Source organism: Schistocerca gregaria, chromosome X (assembly GCF_023897955.1).
Source record: "Schistocerca gregaria isolate iqSchGreg1 chromosome X, iqSchGreg1.2, whole genome shotgun sequence".
NCBI classification, from domain to species: domain Eukaryota; kingdom Metazoa; phylum Arthropoda; class Insecta; order Orthoptera; family Acrididae; genus Schistocerca; species Schistocerca gregaria.
In genome coordinates, this window is record NC_064931.1 from 731,487,863 (window position 1) to 731,508,395 (window position 20,533).

The following is a 20,533-nucleotide window of genomic DNA, read 5'->3' on the forward strand; positions in this document are numbered from 1 at the left end:
TTCAGGAAGGACTAGGCCCAAGTTTGCAAATATAATAAATTTTATTATAGTGTAGTTCCTCAGTTCATGTTCACATTCCTCGGTACTAAAAAAAAATATACTGTACAATTTACATGCATTACACTCTTTATCCTTTAGCAAACAAATTTTGAAATAAATACGAACACTATCAAATTGTCTTTAAACCATTTCAGTAACATAAAAAATTTAAGCAAAGGCTTTCGAAGTGAACTCAGAAGGAAACTCACCTTACAACCAGGCTAATGTTTACCTTTCCCTTAAATAAAATATACTAAAAATCTCAACGTTAAAAGACACAAGTGTAATTGCATTTTTTTAAAAATATTTACCCAATTAATAAAATTATTGAACGTTCAACATTATCTTAGCAAACCTTGAACAAAGCAAAATTTCTGCAAACTTAATTACCACACATTTAAGCATAAGCTACTCAGACAGCTATAGCTCAATAAGAGTGCTAAATTACAGGAAGAAAATACAATTAGAATTTTACAGTCCTGCTATGGACACATGCCCTTCTTTCTCTCCGAACGGACCCACACGACCCGCGTACTGCTCCGGACCAAGGTACATAAACATTGAAACCAGAACAAGAAAGCCTTCTAGAACACACAGAAATCTGCTATTAGAAACATTTCTACCCACGGCCTTATACATACGTTGCAGTCTTTAACATGCAAATGAAACACAATAAAATAGTGACTATACAATTAAGAAAACAACTCCACAACTTAATTACGATTAAAAAATCTTAACAATTACACATCTCTCTTTAACTAATGAAAAGAACTTTCACTGATATACACATACGAAAACCAAAACGCCTTTTTCGCAACCAATTAGCATGTCCCGGCTTAGTCAAATTTTATTTAACGACAAGTAATGAGCAGCACCAGTATCATATCTGAATCTGAACTGAGAAAGTTTTTATACGACGAACGAGCCTGCGCAATTCTTTAATTTTTGCTATAACCGCAGTTGTCGTTGGAATGATGCTCACTAGAAAGATTATCGGTAAGACTGAAACTCCAGCAGATGGAAACGGAGCCCCATAATCAACGTCTGAGGGGCGGAGAGCAGATCAACGTCCGGTGTTAACACCAAGGCAGTCCAGCCTCACTCGCCTCTCTCGCACACTGTGCTCCAGCCGCAGCGCACGACAGTTGCGCCTCCTTGCCGCTCAGTTCCGTACGCCTCAGTGCTTGCCTCGGACTTGCGCTATATACCCAGACAGCACGAGAAAGAAACGATACTGGCTAGCTTACATAGTGTTTGAACCAGAGGAGATGGATTCTATTACCTCGATGTGAACACATCAGTATTATTCATCACTTGAGTTTCTAGAATTGAAAATACACTCCTGGAAATTGAAATAAGAACACCGTGAATTCATTGTACCAGGAAGAGGAAACTTTATTGACGCATTCCTGGGGTCAGATACATCACATGATCACACTGACAGAACCACAGGCACATAGACACAGGCAACAGAGCATTCACAATGTCGGCACTAGTACAGTGTATATCCACCTTTCGCAGCAATGCAGGCTGCTTTTCTCCCATGGAGACGATCGTAGAGATGCTGGATGTAGTCCTGTGGAAGGGCTTGCCATGCCATTTCCACCTGGCGCCTCAGTTGGAACAGCGTTCGTGCTGGACGTGCAGACCGCGTGAGACGACGCTTTATCCAGTCCCAAACATGCTCAATGGGGGACAGATCCGGAGATCTTGCTGGCCAGGGTAGTTGACTTACACCTTCTAGAGCACGTTGGGTGGCACGGGATACATGCGGACGTGCATTGTCCTGTTGGAACAGCAAGTTCCCTTGCCGGTCTAGGAATGCGCCAAACACGCATACGACCATCATTGGCACCAAGGCAGAAGCGACTCTCATCACTGAAAACGACACGTCTCCATTCGTCCCTCCATTCACGCCTGTCGCGACACCACTGGAGGCGGGCTGCACGATGTTGGGGCGTGAGCGGAACACGGCCTAACGGTGTGCGGGACCGTAGCCCAGCTTCATGGAGACGGTTGCGAATGGTCCTCGCCGATACCCCAGGAGCAACAGTGTCCCTAATTTGCTGGGAAGTGGCGGTGCGGTCCCCTACGGCACTGCGTAGGATCCTACGGTCTTTGCGTGCATCCGTGCGTCGCTGCGGTCCCGTCCCAGGTCGACGGGCACGTGCACCTTCCGCCGACCACTGGCGACAACATCGATGTACTGTGGAGACCTCACGCCCCACGTGTTGAGCAATTCGGCGGTACGTCCACCCGGCCTCCCGCATGCCCACTATACGCCCTCCCTCAAAGTCCGTCAACTGCACATACGGTTCACGTCCACGCTGTCGCGGCATGCTACCAGTGTTAAAGACTGCGATGGAGCTCCGTATGCCACGGCAAACTGGCTGACACTGACGGCGGCGGTGCACAAAAGCTGCGCAGCTAGCGCCATTCGACGGCCAACACCACGGTTCCTGGTGTGTCCGCTGTGCCGTGCGTGTGATCATTGCTTGTACAGCCCTCTCGCAGTGTCCGGAGCAAGTATGGTGGGTCTGACACACCGGTGTCAATGTGTTCTTTTTTCCATTTCCAGGAGTATATTTAGTAATTCAGCACAGAATATAATCTCATGTCGCCCAACCATAAAAGTAGTGGAAAATACCAGAAACTACTTATGGCGCTTGTTAGCGCACATTCCTTCATATAGGTTCCTAAATTAAAACAATGACTAGGAAACATCATATGTTCCTAGTTACACAAACGCTTACTCGAACTATTCTGACGCTTAGGTTGGTAAGGGAGGAAGGAAGAAAGATTGGGTTTAATGTCCCGTCGACATCGAGGTCATTGGAGACGGAACACAAGTTCGGAGTTTGGTAAGGATGAGGAGGGAAATCGGCTGTGCTCTCTCACAGGAACCATCCCAGCCTTTTTCTGGAGCGATTTGGGGAAATCACGGAAACTTAATCTGGATACCAGTACGTAGATATAAACCGTTGTCTTTCTGAATCCGAGTCGAGCGTGCTAAGCACTGTGCCACCTCCCTCGGTTCAAGGGTTGTTACTGAGGAGAGGTAAATTTACTAGCTTAGCCGGGTGCTAGTTAGCTGGACGAGGATGCCGCATCGCTGCTCCAGGCGAAATCACGTACCAAGACAGTCAGTGCATGGCTGGATGTGGGTAATCCTAGAGCGGGAGGAACTTGGATGGCGGTTATTTGCTTGGCTTGACTGCAGAATATGTACCGATAGCGGCAGCGTTTAATAGAGTTTAAAATATGGCTACATACAATACTTAGAAATTCAACAATAAGTCACAGTTTCATAGTAAAGAAAATCTGAAAACACCTGCAGCCTCAAAAAAAAAAAAAAGAGACGTATCCAGTAAAACGACAATAAACTGCCGAAGAAATAGTACAACTTTTGCGAAGTTTCCAGTTCACCCAAGGTTTTTGTTGCAACTGTGAATATGTAGTACATGAAATGATTGCATTTACAGATCAATAGCACAAACGGTTCTGAGGTATCAGGTATCGACCCATGCTGAAACACCCGCTTTAGTATGCGGTGTAGCTTTCACAGCACTACAGGTGCGACTTCTGGCATTGTGTGAATCATGCAGAGGCAAATACTATCCTGCAATACGTCATGCTACGCATGCTCAACCTCTTCATGTAGTTCTGTAAGAGTTGTTGGTTGATGAGTCACATGAGTCAGTTCTTTCCCCATGGAATTCCACACGTCCAGGGAGTGTGCTGACCAGGGAAATTGTTGCACGTCTTGAAGAGCACCTAGAGTTTCACGGGCAGCGTGTGGGTAAGCACTATCCTCAGCACATCACCTTCCTATCGCAAGAAAGCAAAGGAACGGGACTGAGAACATTCTGTACGTCACGATTCTGGTTAGCATTCCCTTCAGAAACACAAAAGGTGGATGAAGATTGTAGCTTATCGCACCCCTACCATAATGCCTGGGGCAACGCTCACCAGGCCTACCATCAGTCCCCTAGAACTTAGAACTACTTAAACCTAACTAACCTAAGTACGTCACACACACCCATGCCCGAGGCAGGATTCGAACCTGTGACCGAAGCGGTCGCGCGGTTCCAGATTGTAGCACCTAGAACCGCTCGGCCACCCTGGCCGGCGTACGTACGTGCAAACGACTAAAAATTTCCTCCAGGTGGAATCTTCTTTGATCGCCGAGGACCATGGTATTGTACTGTATTGAACTGGGGACCTAGAAACGTCCCCACCGTAGCTTCAGTGGTACACAACCCCACAACAGGCTACAGCAGTCCACTCATCCCACTGTCGCCCCACACCGAACCCACGATTATTGTGCGCTTCAGCCCCCAAAACCCCAATATTTGCGTGGTAGCGTAATTATGGTGTACGCGTACGTGGGTAAAGTGTTTGCACATCAATTGTGCACATAGGGAATAAGGGGAACCAGCCCGCATTCGCCGAGAGAGATGGAAAACCTCCTTAACAACCATCCGCAGACTGGCCAGCACACTGGACCTCGACAAAGACCACGGTGCGCCATTCCAACTTCCAGTGGAACTAGTTGAGCCGTATGAGCATGCCTGTAGACCCACTGCTAATATCTGATTTGCAACAGTTCGTATTGACACATCTGGCCTGAAAAGCCCTCACATCTGTGCCATGGTAGATGGATGGTCTGCCACAGCTGCCCTTGCAATATGACGATACTGGCTGGCATCTGTGCTCTGTGGACGTAAGGAACATCGTCTATAGATGTGAGAATGTTCACGTGACAGCTAATACCAGCATCGTTGCAGAACAGGGGTAGCACGTCCAACTTGTGTGTGAATCCTCCGAAAAGACCACCCCGCCACTCGGAAGGCCACAATGTCACCCTTTGCAAACTCGCTCACTTGTCTGCAGGAAGCATGAATGCGTCTTCGTGGTATAGCTGTCTGCTTGCTTCACGTGTCTGCACCACACTGAGCCTTCTGGCTGTGAGCATCACGTATTAAAGGATAGACTCAGTTGGTGCCCTGGCAATTATGCCACTACGTTGTCCGTTGGCGGATGACGCTGAAATCATTATCAGTACTCCTAATATCCCCCACATGGTATCTTCCGTCATCAGATCAAATTAGGCATCGTCTTTCCGGGTGTATCCATTTTTTACAGCAGTTATTTTCAATACCTTGAGAACTATAAATTCAATAATTTTGTAGTGACTGAATATCACAGTGAACCTTAAAATTTATAATTTCCGAACACTTCATGCGATTTCAGCAAACAATGCCTCAGATGATAGAATTATTGTATAGCTATCATCCCTGTAAGCTACAAATGTGTGTCTCTTTTCTTTATTGACTTATTCCGTTTTTTATATCTTTTACATTATGCACATGTTTGTCAGAACACAGTGTTCTCCACAATAACACAGCAACTGAGTGCATCATCCATGCCTGATATTTTGTCATACTTGTGTAGTTATATAATGAATATATTACTTTTTTATTCTGTAACTTTATTTAAATGGTGGTTGTGATCGATATTAGACAGCATTGTATTCTAGACGTGAATGGAACTACAATGACATCCAGAGCGTTAGCTGCTTACAGGCGTTGATAAATATCATCGGGGACAGTAGTTGAACATGTATGCCACCATCGGGACTCGAACCGGGAATTTGCTGGTTTCATTCCAGACGATCTACACGACTGAGCCATCAAGAACACGGAGAACACTGCGACTGTAGGGACTTATCTCTGGCACGTTCCGCCGTTAGATATGTCCCAAAGAACATATACCATCTTCATATATTCTAGAAGTGTTAATCGCATCTACAAGCGGGAACCACCAATGTATAGAGCCCCAAAAGACGCTATTATCAAGCAAGTCAAAGTTATTGTTTAACAAATATTTAACAAGCTTTTGCTATAATTAATCGCAAGCGCACAATTGCAATGAAACTATTATTTATACTTATTGTAAATTGTCGGAGTGGGACCAAAAATGGCTCTGAGCACTACGGGACTCAACTGCTGTGGTCATCAGTCCCCTAGAACTTAGAACTACTTAAACCTAACTAACCTAAGGACATCACACACATCCATGCCCGAGGCAGGATTCGAACCTGCGACCGTAGCAGTCGCACGGAGTGGGACCGAATGTTAATATTATTCCATTTATTAAATAGTTTAATAACATGTTAGTTTAATGGAAAACTAGTTAAGTCAAAGCAAGTCTTTAGAACCTAAGAAACTGTATATTTTGGTGGGGATGGCTTCCAGTAAATAGGAATCAGGCAGCGGCAGAATGCTTCTGGAGCGCAGAGCTGAGCAGGGTGCTGGAGATAAACACATAATTCTGAGAGCTGGAATAAGGCAGACCTGCATGAGGGAACTTGCGGTCTTCTGTCGTGAAGATGATAGATTTTTGGTGGAAAATGCCCGCTTGAGTACTCTGACTTTCGAGTGGACTTTAACTTTCGTAATTTATAAATGCGTTCCAGTTCTGAACGTTGATACTTTCTGCTTGCATTATGGAATTAACGCTCGACACAGCGTGAGGTTGTGCTCATAATCTCACATATGCAGATATGTAGATCGCAATACTGAACTCTAAATTATTTTGAGCTGGCGAATATGTGGTGTTGAGTGGTCATGGAATTCGACTTAGTTCCCGTGATTCTTTGATGGCTTCTTAGCTTTTGGGGATACTACTACCATTCTTGTGGCGCACTTAATACAACTTTACTGACTTTCATTAAGGTTTTATTTCTGTCTATACTATAACAGTTAATTGTGCATCCGCGAGTCCATGTTCTCCACATAAATTCCAGATGTTATAATAAAACATTATTAATAACATTACAAATTATTTACATATTTAATATATGTGATTATATTATTAACTAGCAATTCTAGCCAATGAGTAGACTATTTGACTGCAGGGTGCGAGCTAACATTCCAGAGATGTTCGGCCTCGAGATGACTGGGTGTTTGTTCGTATTCATCGTTTCATGATCATTCATGCATGTGGCGAGAATGGACTGAGAAAAGGTTGCGAATTTATACGAGCGCTGATAACCGCGCAGTTGAGCGCCCCGCAAACCAAACATCATCATCATCATCATCATCATCAAAGATGTTCGGGGTCACATGTGATTCTCCTGCATCGAAATGTCTTGGCTCAAACTGGTCTAGGGGTTGAAACTCACGTATCGAATTACAGTCGCTAAATTAGACACTTGTGACCCTTTGGATAAACTGTCTGGCTGATGGCAAGTTTGCGAAATACAGAGTTAATATAACGTATAATGACAGTAATAATAATATCTGGGACTAAATTAACGACCCATAAATGATGTAGGCCCCTCAGTTACGGTTTGGTTAGAATAATGTTTATTCAGAAAGCGAAAGCACACTAACAGTGTAAGTTCAAATGGTTCAAATGGCTCTGAGCACTATGGGACTTAACATCTATGGTCATCAGTCCCCTAGAACTCAGAACTACTTAAACCTAACTAACCTAAGGACAACACACAACACCCAACCATCACGAGGCAGAGAAAATCCCTGACCCCGCCGGGAATCGAACCCGGGAAAACAGTGAAAGTGGTCGTATTTAGAGTTACTGTTACACTCGAGCGCATACCCATTTGACATAGTTCGATCATTCACAATCTCATCGTGAAACACAAGTCCGATACTCTACCTCGTCATTTATACGAAAAGTTAGAGTTCACACCAGGCACCCGGCTGCTCACCGCTCAGAGACTAAGTCCTGCGATACCATAAACGCAAAATTTTCTAAATCGTTTCACTTCCTAGCTGCCTAAAAACCATCAGTCCGCTTTCGCGTCTCAATCAGAACTGTTCCTCTCTGCCTCTCCTCTGCCGCGTTTTCCCGCGTGCCGAGCATCTTCGCTCAACTGACTACAGCAGTTCCCTTTACTGAGGCCGTCTATCTGATTGGCTACAGCTTATTTCACTTTGTTTTACATTTTAATATATTTAAATAATCAAACTTGACCCATTTCATGTTCTAAATAAATTAACAATAATATCCATCACGTAATAAACGTTAAATTCTTTTACATAAAACCAATACAATTTCTGGCCGAGCGGTTTTAGGCGCTTCAGTCCGGAACCGCGTGACTGCTACGATTGCAGGTTCGAATCCTGCCTTGGGCATGGATGTGTGTGTTGTCCTTAGGTTAGTTAGGTTTAAGTAGCTCTAAGTTCTAGGGGACTGATGACCTAAGATTTTAAGTCCCATAGTGCTCAGAGCCATTTGAACCAACACAATTTCCTTCTTAACTTTGTATATCATGGCTAGTAGCCTCGCACCAATGTGCTTTTTGATAAATACATGCAGAACAAAACTAGATACTATGCAACAGCCCGGTTAGCCGTGCGCTCTACCGCACTGCTTTCCGGATTGAGAAGGAGCTCCTGGTCCCTGGCACTAATCCGCCCGGCGGACTTGTCTCGAGGTCCGGCGAGCGGGCCAGTCTGTGGTTGGTTTTTAGGCGGTTTTCCATCTACCTCGATGAATGGAGAGTGGTTCCCCTTATTCCGCCTCAGCTACACTATGTCGGCTATTGCTGCGCAAACAAGTTCTCCGCATACGCGTACACCACCATTTCACTACTATGCAAACTTCGGGGTTACACTCATCTGGTGTGAGACGTTCCCTGAGGAATCCACCGGGATCTGAACCGCACAGTAACCCTGAAAGAGTGGTTTGATGTGGGACGTCGGAGGGTTGAAGTGGACTGCAGTAGTCGTCGTGGGGTTGTGGACCACTGCGGCTCTGGCAGGGACGGAGTCTCTCCATCGTTTCTAGGCCCCCGGTTAACATACAATACAACTGTTATGCACTAAACTGTACAACAAGTATTCTATTACCTAATGATTTAATAAGGTGTCATGCTGTCATCGTTAAATGTGTTTTGTGTGGAGGAAATGATGATCTGATGCTCAACTGAATATACTGATGATTTAAATTTACTATATCTTTTAAACAAATAAAGTTACAGAGTTGATATTTACAACGTTTGTTATTTTAATGATGCTCTTCTATATGAAATATCGATCGTTAATATCGACCAAAGCGTTTAAATCTTTATATTCAGGTCTTTGTTGTAAGACTTGTTAATTTCACTTTAACAGTAAATCTTAAACTATTACGGATATGATCAATATTCAAGTTTTATTGTGATCACCATGAAAATTTATGGAGGATGGAAGATTAAAATTACTGTGGCTTCATTCCCTGCATTAGTACATAATTAAATAGTTTCCATAAATGTTTCCCTTTATGGCCGACTTTAGATCCACCATATTTGTCACTGATATATCTCCCTGACCACAAACGCCTTCTACTGGGTTTCTCTATGATGTAGGGTCTTGTCTGTCTCTATCGCACTCTACAGTGCTTACGGCGTAATAGACAATAGACGTCTGTGAGTTTCCCCATCCCGTGGTGAACCTGCGCCTTTTGGGTCACACGATCCTGGACGACAGGGTTCGTTTCACAATTCCTGTAGGCTGACTCTTTCGGCCATATACTTAAATGAGAGCGCAATGCTTTGTAAACATACTGCTACTACTACTACTACTATTACTAAAGAGAGCTGTGCATCGCCCAATCACTGCTCTATTCTTTTTAGACAATTTAGCCAGGTTAAAGCAGTTGTAAGAGACTAGTAACGTCATAATTGGGGATTTCTCGTCTGGGACGTGGATCTACTCCATTTAGAATTGCAATTGTAATTCTAACACTTTACAATTTTCTACGATCTAGATCCCAGATCTGTTGCATTGAATTGCAGTTTGTGTGGCGGCTCATAGTATAATATTTTGCAACAGTTAAGTGCATAAGAATAGGTAGCAGAATTGTTGGGGGTTAAGAGTGGAACTTTATAAAGAAGGAGGCTATATCGACTCATTCTGAGTTCCAGACTGCAGCAACCAGCAGCAGAGATTTCGGCAGCGGCGCGAGCAGCATCGACAACCACAGCAACATGGGCCACCGGTGGTGGCTTCCGAGTTCATCGGCGTCGGGAACGGCATCTGTATCGGCAGCATCCGTACATTCAGCAGAAGCAGCCAGCAAGACCGATAAGTTAAGCACTTGCGTCAACAGTGTTCGTATGTGTGAATCTGCTGGTTTAATGTCGATGATGGAGATCACAATGATTAAGCAGTCACCCACTCTGTGTGGTGCAGATAATGCTAGTGGGCTGGTGGTTACTACATCTGAACGTGGCACTGTAAATAGAGATAATATTAGTTGGGTCGATAGTCCAAAATCATGGAAGGGAATGAAGTTTCTGGACGATTCAGCGCCTGAGATAATGTAATTTTCAGAAGCGGTGCAATCTACTATGAGGGCACTGAGTAAAAAAATGGAACAGGGAAATTGTGACCTCAATCGAAACCTTGAAAAGATAGGCACAAAAACTGAGAATGTAGAGGAACGTGTAGCAAGTGTAAAAGTTGAGGTGGGGAAGATTAAATCTGAAACTGAAGTGATGACTGATAAAAGATTTGAGGTTATAATGACAGATATGGGCAAAATTCCTGCGGGGACTGGTCTGGTTAACACCAAAGTCGACAATACGGGAAAAGATTTCAGAGAAAAATTGGTTCAAATGGCTCTGAGCACTCAACTGCTGTGGTCATTAGTCCCCTAGAACTTAGAACTACTTAAACCTAACTAACCTAAGGACATCACACACATCCATGCCCGAGGCAAGATTCGAACCTGCGACCGTAGCAGTCGCACGGTTCCGGACTGCGCGCCTAGAACCGCGAGACCACCCGCGGCCGGCAAAAATTGGAAAAGGTGTAGAATGAGCTGAGCAGTGATGTAAAGAATTGTGCAGAAGCAAAATAAGTCAGAAGAAGTTACCACTAAAGCTGTTAATTTTCTGGGTAGACTGGAAGAAAGTGAAAAAAGTGGTGGTTAAAAATAGGCAACAATTTGAATCGAGAATTAATAACGAAGCTGAGCAGCGAACAGCAAATTAAAGATGTATGGGCAGTATTAAGTACTTTACCAGTGAATCTTACTATAACTGTAATAGTTGTTCAGTGGATTAGTACAGGAACGACAAAGCATATTGCAAATGATGGAAGATACCCGCAGTTAATTTTCTTGGTGCTTGTAGAGATTGTTTTGTGCGAGTAATGTCGGATGAGGCACTATTCTGGGCAGATTTAATGTGCGCTTCATTTACTACCGATGAGGAATTTAATAGTTGTTACCTGAACAAATTACGGAGTGAAACTTAGCAAACGCGACTTCAGAGTGAGTCCCGAAACGGACAAGTTCGAAACATGGAAGTGGGTCGAAGCAGGATATTTGTGTGCGTGAACTGGCAAAGTTAATGCATATAAATCGTCCGCTGGGAGTGTTAACCGAAGTCACCACGCTCAAGAATCGATTACCCGAATTTCGGCTGTGGGATCTTGGCCACAGTCCAACAATTTCAGTTGATGAAATTTTAGATTTCTTGAAAAGTTATAACAGGTATTGGAATTCAAGCCGCATAATGCCAATAATAGACAGTCCAATGGGAATCAGAATGAAAACCATAAGAACTACCAACATAATTTTCATAAGTGTAACCAGAATAATTATCGGCGTAATATTCAACAGGGTAATAATAATTTTTACTACGGAAATCAAGATTGGGTACAAAGTTCTGAGGGAAGGCGGGTCAAGAAATACAACAGCACAGTAAAAGCTCAGAAAACTAAATTTCACGACATCTCAGGTGTGAAGGTGGCTAAATAAAGCAGCTATGAAAAGGAAACAATATTTCAGTAATACTAGAGTTGTTTGAAATCTGCAGAGATGGCACAAATGTTGGGAGTGGAGGTGATAAGATGTGAAAATAAAATTGGGAATAATTTGAAGCGGCACAACTGAAAAGAAGGCTCAAGAAATCTAGGAAAAGGTGGTAACAAATTTGATAATGATGAAATGGGGCTGAAATTTTTATTTTGTGAAGGAGAATAAAATCTTGGAATGGACTAATTTCAGAGGAGAATTTAGTGTCTGATTTTGGGATAGGTGTAGATTGTAAATGAATAAATTTTGAGTAGCTTTATTGTGATTTCTGACGAGGTGCGATGCAGAAGCGGTAAATTTTATAGTGTATCGGTATAGGTGAAGGGAATTAAGTGGAATGAATTTATTGGTGTATTGACTGATGTAAGTGAAGTTTTAAATAATGGAGTAGTTTGCGATCCATCCGCAGAGGTTGGGAAAGATAATTGTGGTAATACCAGAATGAGATTTTCACTCTGCAGCGGAGTGTGCGCTGATATGAAACATCCTGGCAGATTAAAACTGTGTGGCCGACCGAGACTCGAACTCGGGACCTGGCAGAAGTAAAGCTGTGAGTACCGGGCGTGAGTCGTGCTTCGGTAGCTCAGTTGGTAGAGCACTTGCCCGCGAAAGGCAAAGGTCCCGATTTCGAGTCTCGGTCGGGCACACAGTTTCAATCTGCCAGGATGTTTCTTTTCAGTTGTGGTAATGTTTATGATGTTTCGGATGAGGTAAATGATATATTATTCAGGTAAGATGAAGTTTCAAGAGGGGAAATTAATTGTGCAGAGGTCGTTTCCTTGGATCTGAGTAAACAATGTATTTGATCCTGAACAGGACAGTGAGACGATCATTTTTGGCGAGGATTTAAATTCAACAGACAATTTAAAGATGATAGGGAGAAGCTAGAAATGAGACATGGGGAATGAATTGGTTTAGGAGATAATGTTAGTACGGAATGGTGTATCCAGGAAGAATGTAACTATTCAATTAACGACTGAACACGGTGTGAAAAAACATTGAAGACGTTATTACCTCACTAGTGGGCAGGGGAAGAATGTAACGTAGCAAGGGGCCTTGAAGGCAGCAAAGATGAGATAGAGGCGAAGCAAGTATTTAGCTTATTGTTTGATGGAGATAATGAGACTGAGGACAGATAGAAACTTATAATGTGTACCACAAATATAGAGGAGAAAAGAAGAGCGAATCCAAAATGATTTTTCCGAGGAGAAGTGATTAGAGAGGGAAGAAATAAAAAATGTACGGTCTGTAATAGAAATCGATATGAGTAACGAGAAAATATGTGTGCTTCTCGATTCTGATAGTAATGTGCTGGCAGTTCCGGAAAATTTTGTTGATTGAAATAAGAGCAGAAAATTAGTGAATTTTCCCCACAGTAGTGTTAATATTAAAAATGCATCTGGTAGGCTTAGCAAAACTATAAAATACGAAATGTATTTAGGTTTTATGTGTTAGGGATATAATTTTAGTATGAGATGTTTTATTGTTAATGGGTTAGTTAAAATGTTGTACTAAGCATGGTTTTTTGTGCAAGTAAAAAATTTATCTGACTTGTGTAGGGAACTACACTGAATTTGAATTATAAAGTAAGAGACGAAAAGTGAAATTCAAAAATCTTTTAACTAGAGACTAACGAATTGCACCTACAGGTATCACTGAAGGTAGGAAGAATTGTAATTATATGTACGATCAGGTAAAAGAAACACTCTGAGGTGACAAATGTCATTGGACAGCTGTAGTATCGCATATACAAGGTACAAAAGGGCACTGCACCGGCGGAGCTCTCACTTGTGTTCATGTGAAATAGTGTTCGACGTCATTATGGTCACACGACAGGAAATAGTAGACTCTGAACGCGGAATGATAGTTGGAGCTAGACGGTTGGGATATTCCTTCCGGAAATCGTTAGCGAATTCAATATTCTGAGAGCCACAGTGTCAGAGTTTCAGGCATTACCTTCACTTAACGACCGGGAGCAACGGCGTTTGCGTAGAGTTGTCAGTGCTAACAGACAAGCAACACTATTTGAAATAGCCGCAGAGTTCAATGTTTGACATACGACGAACGTATTCGTTAGGAGAATGTGGCACAATTTAACGCTAATGGGCTATATCAGCAGACGACCCACGCGATTGCCTTTTATAATAGCACGATATCGGCTGCGGCTCTCCAAGGCTCGTGACCGCATCGGTTAGACCTTAGACGACAGCATAACCGTGACCTGGACAGATGAGTCTCGGTTTCATTTTGTAAGAGCTGATGGTAGGGATGTAGTGTGGCGCAGACTCCTCAAAGCCATAGACCCAAGTTGCCAACAAGGCACTGAGCAAGCTGGTGGTGGCTCCATAATGATGTAGGCTGCGTTCACATGGAATGGACTAGGTTCTCTGATAAAACAGAGCCGATCATTGACGGGAAATGGTTGTGTCCAGGTATCTGCATACCAGTTGCAGCCATTCACGGACTACGTGTTCCCGAACAGTGATGTCATGTCAACAGCCACAACTCTACACGTTTTGTTTGAAGAACATTAAGGACAGTTCGAGCCAATCATTTGGACAGCCAGCTCGTCCGACCTGAATCCAATTGAACGGTTATGGAACATAATCGAGACGACAGTTCGTGTACAAAATCCTGCAAAGGGAACACTTTAGCTATTATAGACTGCTACAGAGGCAGCACGGCTTATAATTTATGCAGGGAACTTCCAAAGACTTGTTGAGTCTATGTCACGTCGAGCTGCTGCTCTGTACCAGGCGAAAGGTGCTCCAACACGATGTTAGGAGGTATTCTATGACTTTTGTCACCTCACTGTTCTTGGATCGTTTGAAACTATTTCAGACTGGAAAAAGAATGAATTGTGTAATGTGTTGACTTGATATGATATACAAGCCCAGTACGGTGATAGATTTTGAATATTCTGTTAATGAGAAACCACACTATAATATCGGAGCCAAACCGTGTGTAACTGCTGTTGCTGATCGAGAGGCTGTGCCGGTTATATTGAAGCAAATGTAGGAATGGGATATCCAACAATCCACGAGTTATTATTGTAACTTTACTGTAATAATTACAAAGTAGGTTAGCTCGGCTAGAAAATAGTTAGAGGCTCGCAAATTGAATAAAGTCAATGTAAGAGAAGTCGATTAGCCAGGAGACGTGGAAGAACTCTTACAGAATTTTAGAAATGCAAACCTTATGTCGAATGTTGATCAGACCTCTGGCAAATTACGTTGGCTGAAGATGGCGGACTATATACAGCTTTTGTATTCAAAGGATGAAGTTTATTCGAAGGGCTAAGTTACTGTTTCAGAGCTCTGCCATTCGGATCAACCATATCAGCTATAGTTTTTGTGAGGGCGTTAAGACAAAAATTAGGATTTAGACTGATAACCAAACTTGTAGTGTATGTGGACGATAATTTAATGGCTATGAAATCTTGGCGTGAACATTGAAAATTGTTGGAGGAAGTGCGCATGGCTAACTTATTAACATCAGGGTAGCAGTGGGTTGTCAGTACGGGTGCAGTGTTAAGTGTAGAGTATAAAGTGTCCCCTTTAGCAGATTATCCACAGTTTATGCAAAGCATTCAGGATTCCTATGGCAATAAATGTTATTTTACATGATACTTTAGACATGGGGAGACTTGCATAGAGATTTATGATTAGTTTGTCATCTTATATGTAATACCTTGATACTCATATCGCTGCTAAAGAGTGTGGTATTAAGCTCTTTTAAGTCACATCTATTCCCGGAGAGACGCAATAATATGCATGATGGCTTCAACATATACTGTGACTTGTAATAAATATCAATTTATTACTTTTTTTAGTTTTGTGTCTCATATATACAGGGTGAGTCACATAAGACGTAACACCGCATTTATTTATTGAACGGTTCCAGATACCGAAACGAGGATTTCGGGAAATGAGAGTACGCTGAGAAGTATGTATTTTGATTTGTAATATAGGATCTTAGCTCTTGAATCCATAAACATCAAGAAGCAAGTATGATTTTTTAAATAGAATGGTACACAATTTTAACAGCATCCGAAAGCGCTCGAGAAGACGAACACACTTATATAATGCTCGTTAATTTTCACGTTGAAATACTTCACAAAAGAATCCGAGAAATATTCTAAAATAGAAAAGGAAACAGGCTGAAATCGGCTATTGCCTTGTAAACACGATGACGCTAGGGTATGTCGTAGTATCAAGTCTTTCCGCTGTTTACTTGTGTGAACTGCAGAACTAGCAGGAACTGTTTGTCTGTCGGCAGGTCATTTCTGTCTCAACATGTCTTGCATGCTGACATGCACGCCAATAAGAAGATGTTAAACATCCTACTTTTATTCGGCGAATGTCAAGCAAATGCAGTCGAAATGGTGATGGAAAACAGCCTGACGTAACTGCAGTTGCTTCCACAAAGCTCTGAAAACGTACACACATTTGAAATAGTTTCCCAAAGCCCCATCTGATGCGTCAGAAGCTAGCATATGTCATATTTGTATATTCAGAAACAGTAAGTGACACTGTATCTATGTCGTACAGGAAATGATGTTTGTCTTAGTAGCGTAGGTCTATCCTTGCTACCTATAACTACGGAGCCTGGTATGAGAGCTCTGCTTAGCACAATAGGCTACTCTGGCCGCATTTCTTTCCGATTTCAATACACTTCTTGGAATCTTTGCGAAAGCTTACAATGTCACTGTTAACAAGCGCTATATGACTGTAACGCAGTTACGAAAAGTATACGGTTCCATTAAAAATGTACTTGTTTCAATATGTCGGTTGATACCAGATTTCAGAGTGTTATCTGTACAAAACATTACCCGCCGCTCAGCATACTATCATTTGCGTAGAACGGCGTTTCGATATCTGGAACCATTCAGGAAATAAAGCGTATCTTTCCTATACATCGTCAGGCACATTTTCCCTGGTCTTTCGTCCGATATCTGTAATTTTATTTTTGCAATGTATTTCTCACACACACAATGCTCTGACGCAGTGGCCATACAATCCACATATTGATACTTTAAACACATATTGCTGCTTTAAAACGTTTTAGGCCTTCTTCATTCAACATCAGTCCCAACCACCATGCAGCAAAATTTTTGAAATAATTGTGTTTTTTATTATTGTATAGTATTCAGATGTAATGGAGTAGATATATTGTACTGTACGGAATTTCTGATACATGCACTTATATAGAGTTACCTAACACGACGTCATCATCGTGAAATTTACGTTCCAATATACACTTTCGAACGTTTCAAAGTGACTCGTCTCTGATTTAGTCTATCCACTGCAATATGTATTGCATCCTGCAACACTTTGATGCTTTAGAAACACAATATTCAGCGACTCTTGATCTGTTAATTTTAATTTAGAACAGCCAAACACATCGACTACTCATGTACTAACACCGCTTCTGCTGCTACTGCTGATGGTGGTGCCACATATGGTGGATGATGAGATGGAATGGGATGTTCTTGATTGTCAACTGACCTTCAATATATTGCACAACTGATTCCACTCTATATGAACGTCTATATGAACGTCTCACTCGTTGGTATCTCGTTGCACGTTTTCTACTTCTACAACATCTGCGAACTCAGTGTTACATGCTATCCTGACATTAACACGTTTATAACCATTGGCAACCAAGTGATACATACTGGTGAACAGCAAACAGCAACATTCCCTTAATGCCTATCTAGTGGGTGGACTGCTGGCTCATATACTTCTACACCAGTTTCTGCCCGCCAATCATGAGCGTTGACGTTTGGCCCAGGATGGGCATGTTTGATGGTGTGGTGGAGAGGAGCACTGTTTTGAATTTCCTGGATGTAAGTTATGTCACGGAAAAAAAGTATCCTACATGAAGACAGAAGCAGACACCGGGTTTTGTAGACATGTAATTTATTCACAAAGAAGTCGGTTTATAAAATAGTACCGCCACAACTACTATTACTACAACTACAATTTCTGATAAAATCGAGTTACGTAGTTGGTTGTGGCTGATCTACGAAGCAACAACATCATATACCTGTTACGGTAGCGTAAAGTCGGTATACTCCATTTGAAGCTTGTAGACAGCCACTTTTAACTCGATCACTGCCTGAGAGTGCAGAGGAAGAGAAATCGATGATACTGCTACGATGTATCCTCTGCATGAACTGTACATTGGACCATATATATCTTGTTTTTGTATCGGTTTTCAAGACAAATGCATCACATATTGTTCCGACAAATATTGTTATTCCACATACAGAGTGTTTAAAAAATGACCGGTATATTTGAAACGGCAATACAAACTAAACGAGCAGCGATAGAAATACGCCGTTTGTTGCAATATGCTTGGGACAACAGTACATTTTCAGGCAGACAAACTTTTGAAATTACAGTAGTTACAATTGTCAACAACAGATGGCGCTGCGGTCTGGGAAACTCTATAGTACGATATTTTCCACATATCCACCATGCGTAGCAATAATATGGCGTAGTCTCTGAATGAAATTACCCGAAACCTTTGACAACGTGTCTGGCGGAATGGCTTCACATGCAGATGAGATGTACTGCTTCAGCTGTTCAATTGTTTTTGGATTCTGGCGGTACACCTGGTCTTTCAAGTGTCCCCACAGAAAGAAGTCACAGGGGTTCATGTCTGGCGAATAGGGAGGCCAATCCACGCCGCCTCCTGTATGTTTCGGATAGCCCAAAGCAATCACACGATCATCGAAATATTCATTCAGGAAATTAAAGACGTCGGCCGTGCCATGTGGCCGGGCACCATCTTGCATAAACCACGAGGTGTTCGCAGTGTCGTCTAAGGCAGTTTGTACCGCCACAAATTCACGAAGAATGTCCAGATAGCGTGATGCAGTAACCGTTTCGGATCTGAAAAATGGACCAATGATTCCTTTGGAAGAAATGGCGGCCCAGACCAGTACTTTTTGAGGATGCAGGGACGATGGGACTGCAACATGGGGCTTTTCGGTTCCCCATATGCGCCAGTTCTGTTTATTGACGAAGCCGTCCAGGTAAAAATAAGCTTCGTCAGTAAACCAAATGCTACCCACATGCATATCGCCGTCATCAATCCTGTGCACTATATCGTTAGCGAATGTCTCTCGTGCAGCAATGGTAGCGGCGCTGAGGGGTTGCCGTGTTTGAATTTTGTATGGATAGAGGTGTGAACTCTGGCGCATGAGACGATACGCTGACGTTGGCGTCATTTGGACCGCAGCTGCAACACGGCGAACGGAAACCCGAGGCCGCTGTTAGCTCACCTGCTGCACTAGCTGCGCGTTGCCCTCTGTGGTTGCCGTACGCGGTCGCCCTACCTTTCCAGCACGTTCATCCGTCACGTTCCCAGTCCGTTGAAATTTTTCAAACAGATCCTTTATTGTATCGTTTTTCGTTCCTTTGGTTACATTAAACCTCTGTTGAAAACTTCGTCTTGTTGCAACAACACTGTGTTCTAGGTGGTGGAATTCCAACACCAGAAAAATACTCTGTTCTAAGGAATAAACCATGTTGTCCACAGCACACTTGCACGTTGTGAACAGCACACGCTTACAGCAGAAAGACGACGAACAGAATGGCGCACCCACAGACTGTGTTGTCTTCTATATTTTTCACATCACTTGCAGCGCCATCTGTTGTTGAAAATTGTAACTACTGTAATTTCGAAAGTTTGTCCGCCTGAAAATGTACTGTTGTCCCAAGCATATTGCAACAAACGGTGTATTTCTATCGCTGCTCGTTTAGTTTTTATTGCCGTTTCAAATATACCGGTCATTTTTGAAACACCCTTTATCTTAAGAACAAGAGGCGATGCATGTATCTAATAGACGTAGGCAGGCCTCTATTAAAGCAACAGATGAAAGAGATAATAATATGGAATCCCCGCTAAATAAAGATGCTTGAACATGACCAACAAAAAGTTACAATAACAAGTAACAGTAGTTACCGCAGAACTTAATATTGCACTTGTGAGCCCTATCGGTACCTAAAAAACCTGAAGGGAGCTCCATAACCAGGGCATTACGTGGCGAGCTGGCATTCCGAAACCATTAATCACTGATGGAAATCCCCATAACATCATAATGTGTTGCCAGAGGCTGAAAACCTAGATTATGGAGCAATGGAAAAATGTCATTTGGTGATATGAGTCTTGTTGCACACTGTTTTCAACTTCTGGCTAAATTTAAGGAAAGGCGTAGTGTTGGGCTAGTATAGGCGATGTCTTCGTCAATTCTTCTTCCACTTACAATATACTGAGTGCTTATAATTAAAGTGCAGCTATTCCCAGAGGTCCATTGTGAGATGCAATTATCGTAAGCAGTGAAACTTGGTAGATATGCAAATGTGTTAATGAAAACCGATATAACCTGCAAAATTAGTTCCAATTTTGACCACCAGGTGCAAAGTTTGCGCTGTACCCTGTTTGTATAACGATATGACACCACGCTGTCGTTTGACAAGCTATGACGTGAATGAACAGTATGGCTATCCAGAAGAGAGACCGTGCACTGTTAGTGAAACTGTTTTATGTGAACGACAGCAATTACAGAGCGGCATTGAGAGATTATAGCTCACTGATAGGAGAGGCTCGACGACATTAAACAGTTTAAAGTAGATGATAATGAAATTGTAAA